Consider the following 26,681-nt stretch of genomic DNA (forward strand, 5'->3'; position numbering starts at 1 on the left):
TTAAAGGGTGTATACCAGAATACCTGCTGCGCTCTCGCTCACACCCTTACTCGCTCATTGTGGGCAGCACACGATGCTCCTGATGGTGCTTCCAGAATATCAGAATGGTTGTAAGAGACAGGAGTGAAAACAAATGTCTGTTACATTGGTGCTTCAGTTTGGTGCACTGTGTGCCTGAGTAGCGACAAGTGCTGTTGTCTGCTGCTGTTACTCTACTGCTGCCCACAGGAGCTTTCATGCCTATCATTGGAAGATCCAAATGTGCAAATACTCACCTCTGCACGCTTGACAAATAGTTCTGTTATTGCACTGTGCAAACTAACATTTCCGAGCAGTAGTGACCTTTGACCTGTTTTTGTTAATTATTTGTAGTAGTTTGCTAAAGCGCCAAAGGGATTTGTATACTATAGAGTCTATGACCTTAAACTTATAATACGAGAACTAACCTGCTTCACGGTTAAAAAATATGAATCTCTTCCATTGTAACGCATACAGTTGAAAACATACTGTGCAAAAATGTGTGTCTGGCAGTAAGAGCGAAGGTTTGAAGGGGAAGACCCTTGTGATGGTACACAACCACTGAACTTCTCAAGTGCCAGGATTAAACAAGAAGCTAGGAATTTCTCCCTATTACCTGTTAAAACGTAAGTGAATTACTCAGCAGATAGAGCATCCCCTTACTATAGTCTATGAACCATTATGTTTTTTGTTTCTTTTTTTTACTTTTGGGGCACTTTGGACCTAGGTTAAATGTGCATGTATATATATCCACCAACGTTGAACCCTTGTTTGCTTCCGGATGTTCCAAGCATCTGAAAATGAACAGTATGTGTGTACTGCTATCGCCTCAGATATACATAGCTCGCGGACATAAATTCGATAGGCTAGGTGTGCCAGAGGGTTCCTAAAACGTGTTCATTCTAATTATTATGGTTGCTCAACAAAGCTCTCAAGTCTTCACGTTTTTGACGTAGTTGTAGCAATGTTCATTGCATTTTTGGGTATCAATGTTGCGTGATTCTGTACATAGAGTACACAGGTTGTCTGTTGCCGAGACAGCCTATGAGGAGGAGGCAGGGAAGAAGGTGGTGGGCAACCTTCCAGAAGAGAAAGGCGTCGATGGGGTTTCCTTTTGGATCAACAGGGCCTGCTGGAGAGTTCAAGGATGGACCAGTGCAGGACCATGTTAGTGAAGCACATACGTGTTTGCAGAGAGCGGTGGTCGATGCTGCCAAAGGCAGCTGAGCAGTCAAGTCGATTTTGGAGGCAGAACTTGTTTTTGGCATTGGAGTGTAGACTGTCGTCAGGGCTGCTGTCTCTGTGCTGCTGGGTTGTCTGAAGCCAGGTTGGTAGACCTGTTGTCCTTGGTGATCTGATCCTGGAGCTGGGTGATGACCGTTTCCTCTTTGATTGATTTCCTGGCGGCAGGAAGGTGGGTGATGAGTCAGTTGTTGCCGGGGTCATTTGAATCCAGTGTCCGTTTTCTTGGTAGAGAGAATATTTTCCTGTTTTGAGGTGTTTAAGAAAGTTCCTTGGCAAAGAGGGGTATTGATGATGAAGTGTGTGTTTGGGGACCTCCATCAAGAAATTTCATGATGGGTGAGGATGGAATGTCATCATCATCATCATCTTAGTAGATGGCCTTCAGTGCATGAAGAATGTCCATTGCTTCGACTTGCGAGAGGCAACTTCAGGCTGTTCACTTGGGAACAAAGCATTTCTGCATTGTAGGTAAAAAGGATGTCGTCTTTGGACACAAGCTGAGGCATGCTGAGAGTGCGACAAGGGTCTGCTGATGGGTAAATGTCACAACGATATTAAGAGATTACACTGAGATATTACTTTTTCATTCATGTTGTAAGTACTGGTGCAGTTGCCTTGTTGATAAGGACATACGTGTCAGAGGTGCTCTCGGCTTCCCCTCCAGTCATGACGTTTAAGATTAATTATTTACCCTGAGTAAATAAAAAGATGTTTAATTGTAAATATTTGCAGGCTAGTGTTTTCTCCAGGGTGCAGCATTGGTATTGTGCTCTCGGGCCTCAAGGATTCATTATCTCTTAACATGCAGCACTTCAAAGCCAGGCTGTCTCCCTTACAGGTGTGGCTGTCTCCCTTACAGGTGTGGCTGTCTCCCTTACAGGTGTGGTTGTCTCCCTTACAGGTGTGGCTGTCTCCCTTACAGGTGTGGCTGCCTCCCTTACAGGTGTGGTTGTCTCCCTTACAGGTGTGGCTGCCTCCCTTACAGGTGTGGCTGCCTCCCTTACAGGTGTGGCTGCCTCCCTTACAGGTGTGGCTGTCTCCCTTACAGGTGTGGCTGTCTCCCTTACAGGTGTGGCTGTCTCCCTTACAGGTGTGGGCTTTCACTGAGTATCTCTGTGCGCTTTTTAGACTCCAATAATCTATGGGTCTGAATCTGGGCCCGTTCTAGCGGGTGGGCCAGCCCTCCCAAAATAGCTCCATTGACCAACCAAAGCCAATTCACAAGTAGAAAACAATCATTTGTACTTTTACCTAATGGGAAAAATAACACGTGACTGCAGCTTTGCTATGAAAGCCTAATTGTTCAGCTTTCACGTATAATGCCTCGGGCTACCATCCGTGCCTGGTGACAGGATTCAGGGCACTTTCACTATATCGAGACCGCATGCTCCCGTGGAATTAAGGGATGAAAACAATTAGATGGCAGAAACAGTTTGAAGGACTTTTGCCATTTCAAGAAAAGTAAGTAAAATGGTTATTCAATCTGGATGTATCTCTTAATGGTGTTTTATTTTTATTTTGTTTCTGCTCTGATGGTATTCCTGTCTTATGGCCGTGGCCACTGACCACTTGCTCCCTCTAGCTGTCGACGTTTTCTCTCTATCCCTTTTCTCTTTTACATTCACTTTTGTTCCCTGCTGTTTTTCTTTGACTTTCTCTATAAGGATTTTTTCACACCGGCCAACGGATGTAGATGGCGGCTAATGTTTTCTTTGCAAAATCAATAAAAAGATTTAAACCATAAAATAACAGACTGAACCAGGCAGTGGGCAGCATGTGTAGCTCGCACACACTTGGGAGTCTCTGGACAACCTCATTCATCTTTATGGCCAACCCATGCTAATTCATGGCCCTCCCAGGTCCCAATTCCTGGAACTGGGCCTGTCTGTCATTCGTCGATATAAAAGCACATTCCCGTGGTCACAACGGAGTCAAAGAAGGCGCAGGTTTTGTCTCTGGGAGATGGTGTGCGCTGCCTTCTCCGACGAGCCACGGATGCGAGTCACCTGCATTCTTCACTGTGTATTGGCTGGGGTTTGGTTTGTCTACCTGCGCCCGGAGAAGCACGACTGTGGCAGCTGAAGTATTCCCAGGGAACTCCTCGCAGCTGAGCAGCAGACTGTGCACCATATGTGCCCAGGAGTGCGAGGCTGTGTTGTACCATTTCTTATTTTTGTTTTCCGCTGTCTTGGGCAGTGGAGCATGATATGTTTTGACTTGTTCTGGGCACGCTGCCTGATGCCGAGGATAACTTATGTCTTCCTTCCCACCGAGCTGCTTTATGCTCCTTCTTGGAGACTTTAATCTTGGCTTCAGGAACATAATTGATGGCTCCTCGTTTCGCTCTGCAGGTTTGGAGGTGACACTTGAAAGTAATGGCTCCCTTTTCGCTTGCTAACCGAATAAAACGTCTGTTATCGCTGGGACAGATTTTCCTGGCCCGAAGTTAGCAAAATTGTTTTGGCATTAGTGTTCTAACCCTTTGTCACCACTTCATCAGCCAGGACGCATCTAGAGACAATTCAGATATGAGCATGAGAAACTGGCATTGGCAACTTTATCTCAATATGCAACTGGAACCTATGCAAGGCCAGTATATTATCTGTTCTTGTTTTGTATGAGCAAAATGTCAAGACTTTTGTTGTCCCCCAATAACAAGTCTGATTATAAACAAAAGATCTTAAAAAGTGATACCATCTCTGACCTTGGCATCCTCACAGAGCTTTGATAGTGCCATGACCGAAGAAGGAATAAGAAAACCTTAAACCTGGCTTCCCTGTTCAGCTATCCTGCCCAGTTTCCATCGTGCAAGATCTATGCCCTGATATTCGTAGAAAGGTGGTAGCTTTTTAACACCTCTCTTTGCAGGAATTGTTCCTAAGTTTGCAAAAAAGGGCATCATTGCACCGCTAATTAAAAATCACCAATCTCTCTCAGGTGGTCACATAAAGTGTCTGAATACATATTTGTCTTTTCTGATGCACTTCTGTTCTTATCGGCCAAGTTGTTAATACATGGCAATAAAAATATATATGTTGAAGAAAGGCTCCGCTTGCAGACCATAGAAACGTTCTCCCTCTCACCTTAGCTCAAGGCAAAGCCAAAGGCCCCGGCGCCATCTTGGATTCCTTGAAGATCTTTGAGGTCTGCCAGGCAGGCTTTCCTTTCCTTTTCTGCGCAGAGTCCGTCCTGGTTCAACACCTTGAGTTTGTACTCTGAGCAGAAGGAGAGTCTACCGTTTACTACTCTTGATCTACCTATGGCATTCGCTCCATCTTAATCATCTTGCTGCATCATGCTTTGCACTCAACTGGTTTACATCTTTCCGAGGGGCTGCATGCAGACTGTCAGGCACCCCGCCCCTTCCAAAGTATCTCTCGACTGGCAGTGATTTGTTGTGTTGCCCCTCCCCCTTTCCCGGTCTGCCTTCTACCCATCAGCTTCCATCTTGTGGGAGTTCTCCTTTTCTTTTAAGGCCTTTCCATGGTCTGGTGACATCCATAGATTTGCTGAAATGTCGTTAGTTCGGTCCAGGGACTTCCCTCTACTAAGCATGCTGTGATGGTTAGTGGGTCCGCATGCTTTGCCACATGGACCACAGTAAAGCCGCGTATCTTGACTCCAAATAATTGCAATTGGACCTACTTGAGGACTTTGAAAATGGAGTCTTGTGACCTCTGCCGACGCTGCTTGCAGTGCGTTTGGTGTATCCTGACTAGTGGAGTGCAGGGTCCGTGTACTTGCATCGCCTATGCGCACAGAACATCCTTCTGCTCAAGCTGGCAGCCACCACCTCTGGCCCGCACCGTGGGCGGAGGGATGCATGTTTTGACAGTTCCTTTTCTTTAACAATTTCTCGTTTTGGGTAGCTAATTGTACCTTGTTAGAGGTATGCCTGATTCGGACAGGATAGAAACCCGAGCCACAGAGCCTGTCATTCATGAGCAAATTCCCACTGCCCCGCCCCTGGACACACTTTGAAAGCTCTCTCCTGGCTGAATCCTCCTCACATCTGCACACGTTTCGCTGTGACCCTCGAGCAAGGACTGGCACTCAAACCTGGCACTGCCCATGCACTCCGCTGACCCTCCCGTCACTTCTTTTAAACGTCACTGCTTCCTTCTGGGCACACTATCTGGGGCAGCCCTTGAACATCTAACACTCCCACAGGAACACACAAACCTGGCTTTCCAGGGTGCTTCTGGGCTCCTACATATGCACACACAAACAAGAGACCATACCTTCTGGGTCGTTTCCGTGCTGACACGTATGTACACACAAACAAGAGACCTTACCTTCTGGGGCACTTCCGTGCTGGCACGTATGTACACACAAACGAGACCTTACCTCTTGTGTGCTTCCGTGCTCATACATATGTACACAAAAACATGAGACCTGGCCTCCCGGGGTACATCCGTGCTCATAGATATGTACACACCAACAAGAAACCTGGAGTCCCAGGGTTCTTCCGGGCTCATAGATATGTACACACAAACATTGGACCTAGTGTTCCCGGGTACTTCCGGGCTCATAGATATGTACACACAAACATGAGATCGGGAGTCCCGGGGTCCTTCCGGGCTCATAGATATGTACACACAAACATGAGATCGGGAGTCCCGGGGTCCTTCCGGGCTCATAGATATGTACACACAAACATGAGATCGGGAGTCCCGGGGTCCTTCCGGGCTCATAGATATGTACACACAAACATGAGACCTATAGTCCCGGGGTCCTTCCGGGCTCATAGATATGTACACACAAACATGAGACCTATAGTCCCGGGGTCCTTCCGGGCTCATGGATATGCACACAAAGAAGAGACCTGGCCTCCTGAGGTCCTTCCGGGCTCATAGATATGTACACACAAACATGAGACCTAGAGTCCCGGGGTCCTTCTGGGCTCATAGATATGTACACACAAACATTCGACCTGGAGTCCCGGGGTCCTTCCGGCTCATAGATATGTAAACACAAACATGAGACCTGGAGTCCCAGGGTCCTTCCGGGCTCATAGATATGTACACACAAACATGAGACCGTGCCTCCCGGGGTACTTCCGGGCTCATACATATGTACACACAAACATGAGATCTGGAGTCCCAGGGTCCTTCCGGGCTCATAGATATGTACACACAAACATGAGATCTAGAGTCCTGGGGTCCTTCCGGGCTCATAGATATGTACACACAAACATGAGACCGGGCCTCCCGGGGTCCTTCCTGCTCATAGATATGTACACACAAACATTAGACCTAGAGTTCCCGGGTACTTCCGGGCTCATAGATATGTACACACAAACATGAGACCTGGAGTCCCGGGGTCCTTCCTTACTCATAGATATGTACACACAAACATGAGACCTGGAGTCCCGGGGTCCTTCCTTACTCATAGATATGTACACACAAACATGAGACCTAGAGTCCCGGGGTCCTTCCGGGCTCATAGATATGTACACACAAACATGAGATTGTGAGTCTCGGGGTCCTTCCTTACTCATAGGTATGTGCACACAAACATGAGACCTGGCCTCCCGTGGTCCTTCCGGGCTCATAGATATGTACACACAAACATTCGACCTGGAGTCCCCGGGTCCTTTCGGGCTCATAGATATGTACACACAAACATGAGACCTAGAGTCCCAGGGTCCTTCCGGGCTCATAGATATGTACACACAAACATGAGATCTGGAGTCCCGGGGTCCTTCCGGGCTCATAGATGGTGCTTCGTGCTCCGAGAGATGTACACACAGAAATGAGACCTGGAGTTCTGGGGTCCTTCCGGGCTCATAGATATGTACACACAAACATTCGACCTGGAGTCCCCGGGTCCTTTCGGGCTCCTAGATATGTACACATAAACATGAGACCTAGAGTCCCGGGGTCCTTCCGGGCTCATAGATGGTGCTTCGTGCTCCGAGAGATGTACACACAAACATGAGACCTGGAGTTCTGGGGTCCTTCCGGGCTCATAGATATGTACACACAAACATTCGACCTGGAGTCCCCGGGTCCTTTCGGGCTCCTAGATATGTACACATAAACATGAGACTAGAGTCCCGGGGTCCTTCCTGACTCATAGATATGTACACACAAACATGAGACCTGGAGTCCCGGGGTCCTTCCTTACTCATAGATATGTACACACAAACATGAGACCTAGAGTCCCGGGGTCCTTCCGGGCTCATAGATATGTACACATAAACATGAGACCTAGAGTCCCGGGGTCCTTCCGGACTCATAGATATGTACACACAAACATGAGACCTGGCCTCCCGTGGTCCTTCCGGGCTCATAGATATGTACACACAAACATGAGACCTGGCCTCCCGTGGTCCTTCCGGGCTCATAGATATGTACACACAAACATGAGATCGGGAGTCCCGGGGTCCTTCCGGGCTCCTTCCGGGCTCATAGATGGTGCTTCGTGCTCATAGATATGTACACACAAGCATGAGACCTAGAGTCCTGGGGTCCTTCCGGGCTCATAGATATGTACACACAAACATTGGACCTGGCCTCCCGTGGTCCTTCCGGGCTCATAGATATGTACACACAAACATGAGACCTGGCCTCCCGTGGTCCTTCCGGGCTCATAGATATGTACACACAAACATGAGACCTGGCCTCCCGTGGTCCTTCCGGGCTCATAGATATGTACACACAAACATGAGATCGGGAGTCCCGGGGTCCTTCCGGGCTCCTTCCGGGCTCATAGATGGTGCTTCGTGCTCATAGATATGTACACACAAGCATGAGACCTAGAGTCCTGGGGTCCTTCCGGGCTCATAGATATGTACACACAAACATGAGACCGGGCCTCCCGGGCTCCTTCCGGGCTCATAGATGGTGCTTCGTGCTCATAGATATGTACACACAAGCATGAGACCTAGAGTCCTGGGGTCCTTCCGGGCTCATAGATATGTACACACAAACATGAGACCGGGCCTCCCGGGGTCCTTCCGGGCTCATAGATGGTGCTTCGTGCTCATAGATATGTACACACAAACATGAGACCTAGAGTCCTGGGGTCCTTCCGGGCTCATAGATATGTACACACAAACATGCTACCTGGCCTCCCGTGGTCCTTCCGGGCTCATAGATATGTACACACAAACATGAGACCTGGCCTCCCGTGGTCCTTCCGGGCTCATAGATATGTACACACAAACATGAGATCGGGAGTCCCGGGGTCCTTCCGGGCTCCTTCCGGGCTCATAGATGGTGCTTCGTGCTCATAGATATGTACACATAAACATGAGACCTAGAGTCCCGGGGTCCTTCCGGACTCATAGATATGTACACACAAACATGAGACCTGGCCTCCCGTGGTCCTTCCGGGCTCATAGATATGTACACACAAACATGAGATCGGGAGTTCCGGGCTCCTTCCGGGCTCATAGATGGTGCTTCGTGCTCATAGATATGTACACACAAGCATGAGACCTAGAGTCCTGGGGTCCTTCCGGGCTCATAGATATGTACACACAAACATGAGACCGGGCCTCCCGGGCTCCTTCCGGGCTCATAGATGGTGCTTCGTGCTCATAGATATGGACACACAAGCATGAGACCTAGAGTCCTGGGGTCCTTCCGGGCTCATAGATATGTACACACAAACATGAGACCGGGCCTTCCGGGCTCATAGATGGTGCTTCGTGCTCATAGATATGTACACACAAACATGAGACCTAGAGTCCTGGGGTCCTTCCGGGCTCATAGATATGTACACACAAACATGAGACCTGGCCTCCCGTGGTCCTTCCGGGCTCATAGATATGTACACACAAACATGAGATCGGGAGTCCCGGGGTCCTTCCGGGCTCATAGATGGTGCTTCGTGCTCATAGATATGTACACACAAGCATGAGACCTAGAGTCCTGGGGTCCTTCCGGGCTCATAGATATGTACACACAAACATGAGACCTGGCCTCCCGTGGTCCTTCCGGGCTCATAGATATGTACACACAAACATGAGATCGGGAGTCCCGGGGTCCTTCCGGGCTCCTTCCGGGCTCATAGATGGTGCTTCGTGCTCATAGATATGTACACACAAACATGAGACCTAGAGTCCTGGGGTCCTTCCGGGCTCATAGATATGTACACACAAACATGAGATCGGGAGTCCCGGGGTCCTTCCGGGCTCATAGATGGTGCTTCATGCTCATAGATATGTACACACAAACATGAGACCTAGAGTCCTGGGGTCCTTCCGGGCTCATAGATATGTACACACAAACATGAGATCGGGAGTCCCGGGGTCCTTCCGGGCTCATAGATGGTGCTTCGTGCTCATAGATATGTACACACAAACATGAGATCGGGAGTCCCGGGGTCCTTCCGGGCTCATAGATGGTGCTTCGTGCTCATAGATATGTACACACAAGCATGAGACCTAGAGTCCTGGGGTCCTTCCGGGCTCATAGATATGTACACACAAACATGAGATCGGGAGTCCCGGGGTCCTTCCGGGCTCATAGATGGTGCTTCGTGCTCATAGATATGTACACACAAACATGAGACCTAGAGTCCTGGGGTCCTTCCGGGCTCATAGATATGTACACATAAACATGAGACCTGGCCTCCCGTGGTCCTTCCGGGCTCATAGATATGTACACACAAACATGAGATCGGGAGTCCCGGGGTCCTTCCGGGCTCCTTCCGGGCTCATAGATGGTGCTTCGTGCTCATAGATATGTACACACAAACATGAGACCTAGAGTCCTGGGGTCCTTCCGGGCTCATAGATATGTACACACAAACATGAGACCTGGCCTCCCGTGGTCCTTCCGGGCTCATAGATATGTACACACAAACATGAGACCTAGAGTCCCGGGGTCCTTCCGGGCTCCTTCCGGGCTCATAGATGGTGCTTCGTGCTCATAGATATGTACACACAAGCATGAGACCTAGAGTCCTGGGGTCCTTCCGGCTCATAGATATTTACACATAAACATGAGACCTAGAGTCCCGGGGTCCTTCCGGACTCATGGATATGTACACACAAACATGAGACCGGGCCTCCTGTGGTCCTTCCGGGCTCATAGATATGTACACACAAACATGAGACCTAGAGCCCCGGGGTCCTTCCGGGCTCATAGATATTTACACATAAACATGAGACCTAGAGTCCCGGGGTCCTTCCGGACTCATAGATATGTACACACAAACATGAGACCGGGCCTCCCGGGGTCCTTCCGGGCTCCTTCCGGGCTCATAGATGGTGCTTCGTGCTCATAGATATGTACACACAAGCATGAGACCTAGAGTCCTGGGGTCCTTCCGGCTCATAGATATGTACACACAAACATCATATTGGTATAGGTACCACTATCATTGTACCCATATAGGGACGTATGTTGTGAGTAACAAACCAGGGAATACTATATTAAAGTGTATTTCAGTCCGACAGAACTATCATTATTGTTCTACTATCCTAAAATCCTGGCATAGGCTAAACTCCTCCTGCTGCACACATTTCTGTTTTGCAGTTTTATATAGCGCGAACTCAGTTACATGAGAAATACATTAAATTCCACAAGGTCATAATCATGTTTTTCTAGGCACGGGGAGATTAAGTGATTTGCCCAGAAGCATAGGGTGTTGAGCTGACGCCGAGACAGGGCCGCCGTGGTAGTACATCTTGGTTTGGTTTTCAGCAGTTAATTTATTATGAAAATAACCAGCAATCTTACTCAGTAGAAAAGTACAACAGTAAGCGTGAAGTAATTTTTTTTTATCAAATGCGTCCAAACGACCCAAATAACTCTTTGAAAAGACCACAGGGTGGCAGCATCGGGTATGAAATGGAACTTTATTCGTGGTTGATGAATTCTTGCCTTTACAATGAGAAGAGAAAAATCGCAAATCCACGGTTTCAAAAGGTCAGACGCTGCTGGCGCTGTGGTTATGTTTTTTGATAATGTAAGCTTTCCGAAGGTCGCAACCCACGGGCCTAAATGCCGTACAACGAGGCCAACAAATACCTTCATCTTCCCGAGCCTGTCAAAGGTGAACAAGCGGTGCCTTTGTAAAGCGCCCTGAGCAGAGGTGCTTGGCCAAGTTCGCGATGTACAAAAAATAAATTAAACAATTTGGTAGGAGCAGCGCCGTCCGTGTTTACGAGTTCCCGCAGTTGACTTGACCTTTGGTAATACACCGACAAGCCAGAGGGAACCAGCAGACACCTGTAGGACGGAGGGGGCAGGTCCTAAGGAGGGGGCACGAAACACCGCGCTATAGAGAAAATACGAACTCCGCGTCCGGGGAGGGGCGGCGCGGCGCCGTGGTACCTTCCAGGAACCTCCGTTCAGCCTAAAATCTACATATTTATCAACGGTCTGTAACCGAAAACAGGGAAGGTTTTTTTTTGAGGTTTCAAAAAGAGTAATTACGATAATAGTGATTCTGTAACTAACCTTTTGGAACTAACCTTTTGACCTACGTGGAACTAACCTTTTGACCTACGTGCTTTTCAGTGTTGTGTAACCATCAGTGCTTTAAATGGGCATGTACTGAGTAACTGCGCGTTTTCCATCTGCCATGCAGAGTATCTGCACTACCCTGCTGGGGTGCAGCACTTTTAACAGGAGTGTAGTTGCACTCAACAGGAGGAACCATCCGGTACCTGCACTTCTCTACTTCCACTTAAAGCATTGATAGCCATGACAAAACAAAAGAACGCACACCCTTCTCCAAACCGGGGTGGGGGAGGCTGGAAAAGGGGGGAGGCAGATGGACGTGGCTAAATAATGCCCGGTGAGATGACGCTCAGTGGGTTAAGGTTTCTGCTGCCAGTCTAATTCATTCAGATGAACGGAGTCAAGTCTCCGAGTGGCCTGGAGTTATCCGTGTGTAGCATGGAGCCACCCCAAAAGCGTACTTTGTACTTCTTCCCCTCCTCACGCTGGCCGGGATCACCCCATTCCTTCACACAGCCGCCTCACACCAGCGGCAAAGTGGCTTGAGCGGGTGAGTAGCGCAATCTACATTCTGTGGCAGCCGAAAGTTGAAACTAGATCGGGAAATAACTTGCCTGTGTGGACCACGTTTAAAACTTTCGGGTTGGTAAATTGCCGGCAGATTTCTGACTCCTGAGGAACACACGAACATGTGCAAATATAATCACCAAGCGAGGCTGTCAGCAGAAGTGTGAGATCCAGAGGGCAGGGATGCCGCTGCTGAAGCTGCAGTTTCAGTATTTCCTCTGCTGTTGTGTCAACGGCCTGGGGGTGTCCTCGGGCAGCCCCTGCCAGGCGGCGCTGTGCTGCCCTTAGTTTATGTTGTGGTCACTACACCTGAGATCCTTGCTGTGTGGGGTCCTGCTGGCCTTTAACTGGTAGGGTGTCTGGGTATAGACTGTAGACATCAGTGCTGCTGCACACTGGTGCATACCAGCTAAATGTCCAGGGGTGGTGAGTGTGGGGCTACGAACCCCTGAGACACAGGAGAGTCGGGGACCCCTCACCACTGTCTGCAGGGAGGGGGGTGCATCAGTTTGTGCTACACCATTGGGACCAGGAAAGGCGCCTCCGCCGTGAGGGGTGGACCAGATATTTGTGGGGGTAGAGTTCTGCTATTCCCTCTACGAAGTGGATAGGCCACGGCCCAGGATGGGGGGGGGAGGGCGGACAGCAGCCAGTGAGTTCGGCCAGTCCGTTAACAAGTCAGTTTGTAGGTGCTGCCTCCACCTTCGAGTGAGACAGCACTCCGGTATCCGGCTGCGTGGGTACCACCTGTCCCTACAAATGTGCAATCTCTGGCCTTGATGCGAATGAACCAACAAATGGGGGTAAATGCATCTTAAGCCAGAACAACAGGAACCCGCTCTGTACATTGCCGGCTGTCCTGATCGCCTTCCAGTGTGGGACTGCGACCCTTCAGGAATATTTCCGCAGCCACCACTGTTATGAACACTGAAGTCTTGTCGCTGTCACCATCACATCTGTTGTGAGCACTGAAGCCTTGTTGCCCATCACTGTTGTTGTGAACTGTGTAGTCTAGCAATCCATTTCTGTCACGCCTGATGTGAACACTTTAGTCTTGTCGTCATTCACTATCGTTGTCAACACTGAGGACCTGTTGCTCATCACTATTGTACGCACACTGAACTCTAGTCTCCTATCACTACAGCTGTGAACACTAAAGTCTTGTAGCCCATCAGTATTTGACTCTATCCGAAACAGGATCGAGAGTATAGTGTCCCTGTTCAGTCATCATCCTTCATTCATGCGTCCCTTTCCTCCTCATGATAGACCTCAAATTCGGACCAGGGAATAGGGTTAATCCCAGCCCTTGTTTAAGTAACTTTCTTTGCAGTTGATTCTCTCGCATGTTTTGTCATTCTCCAGAATCACTAAGACTGTCCCTCTAGGTTGGCCATTAAGCTGAGATGTGTAACCTCTTTGGCCTTTAAGCTCTTAAAAGAGGCTCTCCAGGGCTCACCGAAAGCTGAGGACTGGCAGTGTCCTGCCAGATCAGACTCCTCTTCACTCATCTGGTGGGCAGCCTTGTACTCCCAAATACCCAGAATGATGTAGATAATCCGTGTGTTCCACCTCATCCTCTTTGCCTCATGACAGGACTCGGAAGAATCAGCAGAATCACCAGTCAGCCATTTTAACATCCCATCCCACTCCATACCCGCCATTTTACTCTCTCTGGTAGGGAACATTCCTTTCTGCGTCATATAGTCCGGTATCAGCCTGTTGTCTTGTGAACTTGTCAACCTGTCAAAATGTCAAGCTTGTGGATTTTATGAAGATGAGTGCGATATCTGCTGTCCCCCAGTCACGCAGGGTAAGGATCTGCTGTCCTATAGTCATGCAGGGTAAGGATCTGCTGTCCCTCAGTCATGAAGGGTACGGATCTGCTGCCCCTCAGGCATGCAGGGTAAGGATCTGCTGCCCCTCAGGCATGCAGGGTAAGGATCTGCTGCCCCTCAGGCATGCAGGGTAAGGATCTGCTGCCCCTCAGGCATGCAGGGTAAGGATCTGCTGCCCCTCAGGCATGCAGGGTAAGGATCTGCTGCCCCTCAGGCATGCAGGGTAAGGATCTGCTGCCCCTCAGGCATGCAGGGTAAGGATCTGCTGCCCCTCAGGCATGCATGGTAAGGATCTGCTGCCCCTCAGGCATGCAGGGTAAGGAACTGCTGCCCCTCAGTCATGCAGGGTAAGGAACTGCTGCCCCTCAGTCATGCAGGGTAAGGATCTGCTGTCCCTCAGTCATGCAGGGTAAGGATCTGCTGTCCTATAGTCATGCAGGGTAAGGATCTGCTGTCCTATAGTAATGCAGGGCAAGGATCTGCTTTCCTATAGTTATGCAGGGTAAGAATATACTGTCCTATAGTCATGCAAGGTGAGATTCTGTTGTCCCTCGGTCATGCAGGGTAAGAGTCTGTTGTCCCTCAGTCAGGGTATGCATCTGCTGTCCATAGTCATGCAGGGTAGGAATCTGCTGTCCCTCTGCCATGCAGCGTAAGGCTCTGCTGTCCCTCTGTCATGCAGGGTAAGGATCTGCTGTCCCTCTGTCATGCAGGGTAAGGATCTGCTGTCCCTCTGTCCTGCAGGGTAAGGATCTGCTGTCCTTCTGTCATGCAGGGTAAGGATCTGCTGTCCCTCTGTCATGCAGGGTAAGGATCTGCTGTCCCTCTGTCATGCAGGGTAAGGATCTGCTGTCCCTCTGTCATGCAGGGTAAGGATCTGCTGTCCCTCTGTCCTGCAGGGTAAGGATCTGCTGTCCTATAGTCATGCAGGGTAAAGATCCGCTGTCCTATAGTCATGCAGGGTAAGTATCCGCTGTCCTATAGTCATGCAGGGTAAGTATATGTTGTCCTATAGTCATTCAGAGTAAGAATCTGCTGTCCTATAGCCATGCAGGGCAAGAATATACTGTCCTACAGTCATGCAAGGTGAGAATCTGTTGTCCCTTAGTCATGCAGGGTAAGAGTATGTTGTCCCTCAGTCAGGGTATGCATATGCTGTCCATAGTCAAGCAGGGTAAGGGTCTGCTGTCCCTCAGTCATGCAGGGTAAGGATCTTCTGTCCCTCAGTCATGCAGGGTAAGGATCTTTTGTCCCTCAGTCATACAGAGTAAGGATCTTCTGTCCCTCAGTCATGCAGGGTAATGATCTTCTGTCCCTCAGTCATGCAGGGTAATGATCTTCTGTCCCTCAGTCATGCAGGGTAAGGATCTTCTGTCCCTCAGTCATGCAGGGTAAGTATCTGCGGTCCTACATTCATGCAGGGTAAGAATCTGCTGTCTTGTAGTCAAGCAGGGTAAGACTATGCTGTCCCATACTCATGCAGGGTAAGACTATACTGTCCTATAGTAATGCAGGGTAAAACTATACTGTCCTATAGTCATGCAGGGTTAAGAGTCTGTTGTCCCTCAGTCAGGGTATGCATCTGCTGTCCATAGTCAAGCAGGGTAAGGATCTGCTGTCCCTCAGTCATGTAGGGTAAGGATCTGCTGTCCCTCAGCCATGCAGGGTAAGGATCTGTGCTGTCCCTCAGCCATGCAGGGTAAGGATCTGCGCTGTCCCTCAGTCATGCAGGGTAAGGATCTGCTGTCCCTCAGTCATGCAGGGTAAGGATCTGCTGTCCCTCAGTCCTGCAGGGTAATGATCTGCTGTCCCTCAGTCCTGCAGGGTAAGGATCTGCTGTCCTATAGTCATGCAGGGTGAGGACCTGTTGTCCTATAGTCATGCAGGGTAAGAATATACTGTCCTATGGTCATGCAAGGTGAGAATCTGTTGTCCCTTAGTCATGCAGGGTTAAGAGTCTGTTGTCCCTCAGTCAGGGTATGCATCTGCTGTCCATAGTCAAGCAGGGTAAGGATCTGCTGTCCCTCATTCATGTAGGGTAAGGCTCTGCCGTCCCTCAGTCATGTAGGGTAAGGATCTGCTCTCCCTCAGCCATGCAGGGTAAGGATCTGCGCAGTCCCTCAGTCATGCAGGGTAAGGATCTGCTGTCCCTCAGTCCTGCAGGGTAATGATCTGCTGTCCCTCAGTCCTGCAGGGTAAGGATCTGCTGCCCTATAGTCCTGCAGGGTGAGGATCTGTTGTCCTATAGTCATGCAGGGTAAGAATACACTGTCCTATAGTCATGCAAGGTAAGAATCTGTTGTCCCTTAGTCATGCAGGGTTAAGAGTCTGTTGTCCCTCAGTCAGGGTATGCATCTGCTGTCCATAGTCAAGCAGGGTAAGGATCTGCTGTCCCTCAGTCATGTAGGGTAAGGATCTGCTGTCCCTCAGTCATGTAGGGTAAGGATCTGCGCTGTCCCTCAGCCATGCAGGGTAAGGATCTGCGCTGTCCCTCAGCCATGCAGGGTAAGGATCTGCGCTGTCCCTCAGTCATGCAGGGTAAGGATCTGCTCTCCCTCAGTCATGCAGGGTAAGGATCTGCGCTGTCCCTCAGTCATGCAGGGTGAGGATCTGTTGTCCCTCTGTCATGCGGGGAGGAGTCTATTATCCATCCTTCAGGGTGTGCATCTGCTGTCCATAGTCATGCAGGGTATGCATCTGCTGTCCCAGAGTCATGCAGGCTATGCATCTGCTGTCCATAGTCATGCAGGGTAGTAATCTGCTGTCCCTCAGTCAAGCAGGGTAAGGATCTGCTGTCGTATAGTCATGCAGGGTAAGGATCTGCTGTCTTATAGCCATGCAGGGTAAGGATCTGCTGTCTTGTAGTCAAGCAGGGTAAGACTATACTGTCCTATAGTCATGCAGGTTGAGGATCTGTTGTCCCTCTGTCATGCAGGGTAAGAGTCTATTATCCATCCTTCAGGGTGTGTATCTGCTGTCCATAGTCATGCAGGGTAGGAATCTTCTGTCCATAGTTATGCAGGGTAGGAATCTGCTGTCCCTCTGCCATGCAGCGTAAGGCTCTGCTGTCCCTCTGCCATGCAGCGTAAGGCTCTGCTGTCCCTCTGCCATGCAGCGTAAGGCTCTGCTGTCCCTCTGCCATGCAGCGTAAGGCTCTGCTGTCCCTCTGTCATGCAGCGTAAGGCTCTGCTGTCCCTCTGTCATGCAGCGTAAGGCTCTGCTGTCCCTGTGTCATGCAGGGTAAGGCTCTGCTGTCCCTCTGTCATGCAGCGTAAGGCTCTGCTGTCCCTGTGTCATGCAGGGTAAGGATCTGCTGTCCCTGTGTCATGCAGGGTAAGGATCTGCTGTCCCTGTGTCATGCAGGGTAAGGATCTGCTGTCCCTCTGTCATGCAGGGTAAGGATCTGCTGTCCCTCTGTCATGCAGGGTAAGGATCTGCTGTCCCTCTGTCATGCAGGGTAAGGATCTGCTGTCCCTCTGTCATGCAGGGTAAGGATCTGCTGTCCCTCTGTCATGCAGGGTAAGGATCTGCTGTCCTCCAGTCAAGCAGGGTAAGGATCTGCTGTCGTAAAGTTATGCAGGGTAAGGATCTGCTGTCGTATAGTCATGCAGGGTAAGGATCTGCTGTCCTCCAGTCAAGCAGGGTAAGGATCTGCTGTCGTATAGTCATGCAGGGTAAGGATCTGCTGTCCTATAGTCATTCAGGGTAAGGATCTGCTGTTCTATAGTCATGCAGGGTAAGAATCGGCTGTCCCTCAGTCATGCAGGGCAAGCGTCTGTTGTCCCTCAGTCCAGGTATGCATCTGCTGTCCATAGGTAGGGTATGCATCTGCTGTCCCATGGTCATGCAGGGTAAGAATCTGCTGTCCCTCAGTCAGGGTTGGAATCGGCTGTCCCTCAGTCAGGGTTGGAATCGGCTGTCCATAGTCATGCAGGGTAGTAATCTGCTGTCCTATAGTTATGTAGGGTGAGAATCTGCTGTCACTCACTCTTGCAGGGTAAGAATCTTCTGCCCCTCAGTCATGCAGAGTAAGAATCTTCTGCCCCTCAGTCATGCAGAGTAAGAATCTGCTAATCTGCTGTCCCTCACTCAGAAGTGCTCCTGTTTTTTCCTCCACTATGATGTTGCTGTTATGTTCATTACATTTAATATAGTGCACAACTCACCCTAGGGCACCTCGGCGCTGCCCACAGCTGCAAGCAAGCATCTACAAGAGAAATATTACTTAAAATAAGGAAGCTTTCAGCAGTGTCCTAAATGGACAGTAGTTATTCCAGATATGAATGTGAAGAGGTCGTTTGTTCCAGTAGAGGTTGTAGATTCAAGAACTAGCCGCCATTGTCGCTCCCTTCACTGGCTTCCAATCTGTGCCTCTTAGTCCTTGTCCATCCCGGCGTGTTTTCTCCATGATTATAACAGGCATCGCTGCTTGCATCCATCCTTCAGGCACCCAAGGCTGCAGCACTCGGAGGCAGTTCCTGTCCAGGCCTCCCTGGATGAACACTGACTCTAACTGTCCCTCCAGAGGTTTCCGGCCCGAAAACCACTGAACCCCATCACACACGATTCCCCATCATTATCTTTAGTTCTGCTCTCGCCTCTCAGTAGTTTCCTCGGCATTGGAAAGAAACTGTAGAAAAGGGAGGGTGTAGAGGGAAGGCAAGGTATGTCTCTTTACTCACTGGTAATCTTCATTACCCCTGGTCCTGTGGTGCTGCTCTAATTGAATCCTTCTGTTGTGCCAAAGGTAGCTTCTCAATTTCTCAAAGAATAGGAAATTATTCTCCCTGCTTTGGCAGATGATGCATTGTTTCAGGTTTTCAGTGGCATTTGTTAGATTGAAGAGAGCTCTATGGATTATCTGGAATGATCTGAAATTTAGGAAATCGGATTCTTTGTTCGTATCGTTCGGGGCTTCTAGCAAAGGGTAAAAGGCTTCTCTGTTGTCCATCAGTAGATGGCGTAAACAAGCACTTTATTTGGCTTATTCTTCCAACAGGCACACCCCCTCTGGCAGAAATTCAGGACCGTTCAACCAGGGACGTGTCCGCTATTTGGGCAGAATTAAAGGGAGAGTCTATTGCTGAGATGTGTAGAGCAGCCACGTGGACAACTCCAAATACGTTAGTGAAACCTTACAGGCCAGAAAATGTGTTGCATTACAGTATTAACTTTGGAATGAGGGTACTGAGTTCGCTTTCTCCTAAACCATTTGTGCTGTTCTTTAATAAATCACTATTGGGTCTTGGTATTTGGAGGTTTGGTGAAATTTCTTTTCTGGGCCTATTTTCTTATGAAGGCCGGTCTGGGTGGTTTTAATAATCCTCATTGGTGCTGAAGGGGATGAGGACAGGTCGGGTCCTGGAGGATAATGTATCATCTCAAGAAAAGCGAGAGGGACCCAAACATCAAAGGAGAAGGGTACCAAAATAGATCAAAGTCACAGAAAAAACCTTTGGGTGAATACTCTTGCATAAATCCACACTCACAGTAGGAACCTTAAATCACCAACATGTAAACAATGAATATAGGATCCAAGAAACCAAGTGATCAAATGGATAATACAAATGTATTCGATACAATGTAAAATAATAAAAAAAAACACGTTAAAAATCACAACACCTATCTAAATTCATCATAGGGCAACAATTAAAAACCATTCAAGAAAAAAGTAAATCCACTAAATCAAAAACACATTTCTCAAAAATTCAAATTACATCAAATTATAGCAGCAATTAAAAATGGGAGAACAGGTAGGAAAATGTTTCCTAGTCACAGGAAGAACCACTAAATCTTGCACAGGTCAATTGTTAAATCATGTGAAAATTCCTTATCTTTCTTTGTCCTTAATAACAGTTGTCCACATGGATTTATAGAAGGCTTCCCTTATCAGTGCATAGACTCGTTTCGGTGGACACTTTATTTAGATCATCACCTTCCTCAGGAAAAATACAATAGCTCCCAGTGTTTAAATCAATTTCTTATTATTTTCCACGGAACTAAACTAGATCAGCCTCAATTTGACCCAGAAGGGAATATTTCTCATTCTCCCACAGGTATCTCAAGTGTCCTAGTTATCACAAATCCCAGAGCATTGCTCGCCTCAGGGTTCCACGTTAAAAGCAGGTACAATCTGACTTTGCAGTATTAAAGTGTATCCAGTACCTACAAGCTTACAGCAAAGGTACAATAACAGCGGTGAGCAACAGCATACTCTTGCACACACTCTCACTGCTCACCAATTCAAAGTTTGCAAAACGTTTTATGCAACGCATTGCCATACACAATGCCAATAACTCAAACTTTAATGCTGCGAGACCTATTGCATTATAAATGCCTGTTCTGATTTGTATGAGGCAGCTGTTTAAATAATGTGTCCTCATTTTAGCATTCTTGAGCTCTAAGCATAATTTCTACAACCAAAGGAAACCATTGATTTTGTTCCTTTACTGCAGTCAATCTTCTACAGGAAATTTAAATTCTACTGTTGCTGATCCTGGAATGTGATATCAGAAGTGCCAAACTTCTGTCCGATATATGGAATGTTAGAGCTGTAGTTTCTCAAATGCTGCTGCTGTTAGAAAGCAGTGTTCCACTCAGCTTGTCAGACTTATTGCTCACAAAGAGGGGGAAGATATTAGAGCATATATAGAAAATCTATCTGTGGACCACTTGCCGTAATTTCCATGAGAAAAATCATGGGAGAAAAGCATATTCTGTAAAATTGTGCTTCATCAGATGGTCAGCATTTTTCACAAGTTCAAATCATCTTGAAACTCACCACAACTCCTAAAAAAGCCACAAGCTAGACAATATATATATATATATATATATATATATATATATATATATATATATATATATATATATATAAAACTAAAATCAGTTCTCAGTATTTCTATAAATTATATTGTGTCTCACATCCAGGCTTTCACAACCATGCTTTTCAATGGAATGATCATGGTGTCCCTTTATCACCAAAAAGATCCCCCTAGTTGTGCTACTTATAACCTCACAAATAGTTCTATGAAAACACTCTAACAGGTTTTTTAATGTCAACCAAAGCTTTAGGCGTCCGTTTTACGAAAGCAATATTGCTCAATTGCTGGGGCAGTAGCAAATAGTTATTAACCAGGGTTGAGAAGGGTCCTCTACTTCACCCTACCGACTTCATGCTGGCCTTACCTGCCTGGAAGTACCCTCCCCCTACAGTCCTTCGAAACATCTACTGTGTGACAATCATTGTGAAACAAAAGGCTTACATGTCAGTTTTTCTTTTTCTAACACACAGCATTTAAATGCCTTTGTATTAACAGTACAAGAATTTCGAAATATATCCGGAATTACGGAAAACATAAATAAACAATTCTGAAGGATTATGCAAATAAATATGTAAATAGGAGCAAAGCAAATCAGAAACACTTTACTTTGTGATGTGCAAATGACAAATATTTGCAGAAACTAAATTGCCAACGTAACTATATAGTTTTATCAGTAAAACCATGTCACTGAGAAACAATGTGGACCTTTCAGTGGCATATCTTCATGCATGTATTTATTAAGTATTTAAACATGATTTGAGAAACATTCCTGCCCCGGCTTTGAAGACAATGCGGTTATTGAACTAAGAGGTAAGTCAGCAGATATGCGGGTTCTATATGTGGCTAGATTTGTATTATATATGGAGCAATAGTTTTGTTTATTAAATCAAACAAGTGTTTTTTGTTCAGCCGATATGCTGAGCTTGCGTATTTGAAGGTGCTCTCATTTGTGATAAAGAAGAACATGTTGGCTCAGTGAATTAAAATATTTGCCCAGAATCACATAATGTGAAACCAGTTTATGGGTCAAGAGCGTTATAATTAGGTCCAGTAGATTATTTAAGTCACTAGACCTGAAGGTCTAGTAACGTTTTTATGATTTTTCGAGGCCTACTTAATTAATATTGCATAATAATTTTACTCAGTTTTGGAAGCTTCTTGCCAATTGCAGTGTAATGCCAGGAAGCTCCACATTCAACTCCTTGTTACCACATAAGTCATTTACTACGTTACAAAAGTAAAAAGTATTTTCTATATTCTATTTCCCAGCTGATTCATGTTACATAAATGGTTTAAATATCATTGAGCTGCTAAGGTCATCACAGTAGACAGTTGTTTGTGCTCTTGATGTAGTGTCTGTTACTATTTATTGAATGTGTTTTCACTCTCACAAGTTTATGATTTCACATTCGTCCCATTAGTGTAACTAACACAGCTGCATGTTCTTTATAAATTGATAACATGTTTGATGTAATGCATCGCCTTCAATGTTTTTAATTTATTTTCCAAACGTCTTACTGGGAGCCTTGAATTCCGCTTTCAACAAAACAACTCCGGGATATGGGTGATAGTTAATGAATTACTGTTAATGAAATCCAGTGAGCGGTTCATACCTGGGTTTCAAGCTCTTTTTGTACTCACTTCCTAACAGTATGATAGTTGGTTCTGAGGTCTTGTACTTGGTAAAAAGGTGTGTATTTTATTATTGGAACATCCTGACATGTTTTATTGATACAAGCCCACTGTTATATACGAAGTCCTCCCTCAATGTGCATAGTATGGCTTTAAAAGTAATTATATTTTAAATCGATGATAGAACGTGACCTGTTCCAAAGCTGCTTGTGTATTCACATTATAAAGGCCTGACAGTAAAGTCACTACAAAGAACTCCACTCTTTGAAACTGTAATCCTGAAAACCCTCTCTAATTTAAATCCTTGTTAATGGCCTTCATTTCCTGTAAATTGCAGGGGAGTTATTGATTTCTCACTTCCATATTTAGTGACTAATTATCATCAATCAATATCATATTTATCATTGTAATAAAACGGATGAGGATGAATTTGTGCACCGTCAATTCATCTTGGGCGTCCTATTAACTAGCTACCACGTTCTGTGCGCCATTAATAATCTTTTATGTCTGAGATAAAGATTTGTAATACTGCATTTACACAGACGTTAGAATGTGAGGTGAGTGGGCGGTGGTAGAGCCCTTGCACTGCTGACGCTTTCCGTGACTGCTTGTTGGGAACTTGCTCTCTGATGTATAATTCATTGCGCTGTCACTTTTATTTACGAGTTTAGTATTTTAATTACACATGGCGAGTGTGAGGGAATCTGGATTAACTCACCTCTGGGGGACAGCTGTCTGTCTGTGGTCAATTCCTTCTCCTCCCCGACGCGGTACGAAGGCGGTAACTAGTCGCGAAGGGCGAGGGAGGCAGAGCCAGGCTCTTCCAGTGGATCGGTCAGCGGTCCAGTTGCTGGTTGAGGGAAGGGAATAAAGGAGCATGCTAAAGCGGCCGCTCTCAGTGGGCACGCCAAAGGTAAGCCAGTCTGCGGCCGTTCGGGGACTGGGCCCAGAACCCCTGGTCGTCCTAGGCTGGCCTTGCAGTTCAGCTCTCATGAATTGCGTGACCTCTGTTCCCGTTTGGCTGAGCTATGCAGGCACAGTATCCTAGCTGACAATCAGGGCTAGAACTGTAAGCACTGCTCATTTAAGTCCTCTCCTGGGAGGAGGCGAGTGCACGCCTGAACTGTTGCCTGGTGAACTGTAGATCTCTCAGAAAGCACAGCTTAGAGATCTTCGACTAACTCTCCGACGGTCAGCTTGACGTGCTGTTCCTTACCGAGACCTGGCTGGACTCGGACTCCGCGCCGGAGATTTTAGAGACATTACCCAACGGCTATGCGATCATAAGAATTGATAGGTCTGCCGGTAGAGGAGGTGGGGTAGCACTCATTTTTAAACTCACCCTTCAATGCTCGCTTGAACCTAGCACCATTGCTGATAGTGAGGCGGGCTCTTTTTCTTTAAGGTGAACCCTAATTACATCGTGAAGGGGCTCCTGATCTATAGACCTCCCGGACCTCCGACTCCGTTCTCACCTAGTCTGATTGAGGGTCTCGCACAACGGGCATCACGCTACGACAAACTTCTAGTGCGTGGTGATCTAAACTTACACTTTGAAGAACTCTTGAGTGAAGGGGCGGGTGCTCTACGCCAGGAAATGCTGACGCTGCAATTAAGGCTCATATCTGAACTACCCACCCATCAGGGAGGACATCTACTTGACCCCATTTTTTTCTAACTGGGAGGACAAAGTAGCCGATGCCCCTCTCCCGGTTCCGTGGTCAGACCACTTTCTAATCCCTTTCGCACTATGGGTGCCAGAATCGAGGGTTCGGGATAAAGCTATGCCGGATGTTAATTGCCGGAAGTGGGTTGGTTTTTCCCGACAAAAATGTAATAATGCTCTGACCCAGGGAGGGCCACTGGGGGGCACTGATATTGAAAGCGCATGCGCTAACTTAGATAGGCGCATTATTGAGACACTAGACAGTACTGCCCCTTGAGCACCGAGAAAGAATCTGGGAAGGGTGCAAAAATCTGCCCCTTGGTACAATCACGAACTGTGCACATCTAAAAAAGAGTGCAAACACCCGGAGAGGCAATGGAGGAAGGGATGCTTGGACCAGGGGAGGAGGAAGTACAATGCCATGCTGCAAGAATATCATGGGCTCATTTGGAAAGCTAAGGCTACTTATCACAAAAGAATTGGGGCAGCAGAGAACTCCGCTAAAGAACTGTTTAAGATCTATAAGGAGATCTCCTCTTTGGCCACTAGAGCTTCTCCGGTTTCGGAATCTGTAGAGATAAAATTTACTCCACCTTTCCTGAGTCTGCTAGGGAAGCTAAAAAGACTGGAATAAAGGCTAGAGAGGCCTGGGAGGGAGTAGAGATGAGTAACCTCTTAACCCCCTCCCCCCCCCACCAGAGCTGCTAATCCAAACCGGTCTGAGTGTTAAGTCGGGTTCTCATAGAGACCCGGCTGCCCCTAAGGTATTGAGGGAGAGCATTACTACTATTGAGCCCTACATTAGACATCTCTTGGAAAAGTCTTTTGAGGCCTGTACAGTTCATGGCAGTTGGAAAGAAGCGGTGGTTCTCCCACTACCCAAGAAACCTCATATCAGCTCCAAACAACTTCACAATCTGCGCCCAATTTCTCTCCTGCCTTACTTTGCTACGGTTACAGAGAAAGTAGTGAACAAACAACTCGCATGTTGAGAAACACCATCTTTTACATCTCTCCCAGTCGGGCTTTCGTGTCAGGCACCCTACAGAATCGGCTCTGCTCTTTGCCACGGAAACTATTAGGCAATGTGCGGATGCCGGGCAGACAGCAGCCTTAATCCTGTTGGACTTAAGTGCCGCCTTTGACACTGTGGCCCAGCACACCTTGCTTCAGTGTCTGAATAAAGGCGGTGTCTCAGGCCCTGCACTGAAGTGGATGAAATCCTTCCTGTCGGTGCGCAGCTTCCAGGTGAGGCAAGGCCCCCATTACTCTAAAATCATCAAGCTAAAACAGGGGGTGCCACAAGGTTCAGCCCTGAGCCCGACTCTGTTCAATATTTGTGGTACCGCTAGCTAAGATAGCGGATGGCTTCAGGATTAGGGTTGTGTCCAATGCCGATGACACGCAACTGGTGGTCTTCCTGACTCAGGAACAGGACTTGGCAGCCGTCAACTTCATGTCATGCTTGCAAGAACTAGCAGCTTGGATGGCTAATAACTGCCTGAATTTGAATGGCAATAAGACTGAGGTGCTTATTGTGGGGAGAGCCCCGTCAGTGTGGTCATCGGCTTGGTGGCTTCAGAGTCTGGGAACTACTCCTACGCCTAGCGATCAGGTGAAGAACCTGGGTGTGTGGCTGGATCCCAAGCTTTCCTTTGAATACCAAATTGGGCGGGTGGTGGGGACCTGCTTTTGGGTCCTTAAAGGCCTTCGTAAAACTCTGGATTTGCTGCCCGTTCCTGCTAGGAAGACTATGGTATACGTCCTTGTGACGTCTCGCCTTGATTACAGAAATATACTGTACCTGGGCGCTAGGGTTGAATGTTTGAATAGACTTCAATGTCTACAAATCGCAGCTCCGCGGCTGGTCCTCATGCAACCGAGGCGGGCCCCATCAAGGAAGGCTCTGGCGTCCCTTCACTGGCTTCCTATTAGGGAACGGGTGCTATTTAAGGCACTTTGCGTTTGTCATCACATTTCCCAGGGTATGGGTCCCGCATACTAGGCTGACCTGATCACCTGCTATGCTCCCACTAGACTACTTAGATCCTGTGGGACTGACCAGCTACTTGTTCCCAAGGTTCAGAAGGCTAGGATGGGGGGCCAGTCGTTTCGTCGCCTGGCTCCTCGGAACTGAAAAAAACTTCCTCTGAGCCTTAGGGTAGCGGTTTCCGAGGTTAAGTTCAGGAAAGACCTGAAAACTCATCTCTTTCAGCGCTTGTAGGGTCTCTTGAGTTGTCCAGATTCTTCTGTGGTTCAGTTTCTTCTGCATTCAGCCTCTCATCACAGCGCAGGGACACACCAGCTGGTGTAACCAAGCGCTTTACAAATGATCATCATTATTATTATTATTATTATTATTAATAATAAAATAACTGAAAGCATGACTCTTTTATGAGACCTGTGGAAAGGAAACAAAAGATTTTTGTATTGTACTCCGTTAACGATACCTTGATAAAACTTTACTTTTCAGATG

At 47.6% G+C, this 26,681-nt stretch overlaps 1 protein-coding gene across 10 annotated transcripts in view; it reads left to right on the top strand.

Annotated features, from left to right (window-relative positions):
- Positions 1-26,681, top strand: part of GPHN (gephyrin) — a 2,075,463-nt gene that overhangs the window by 2,001,108 nt on the left and 47,674 nt on the right. The gene's annotated exons all lie outside the window — the stretch shown is intronic.

This window comes from Lissotriton vulgaris, chromosome 9 (assembly GCF_964263255.1).
Source record: "Lissotriton vulgaris chromosome 9, aLisVul1.2, whole genome shotgun sequence".
NCBI lineage: Eukaryota > Metazoa > Chordata > Amphibia > Caudata > Salamandridae > Lissotriton > Lissotriton vulgaris.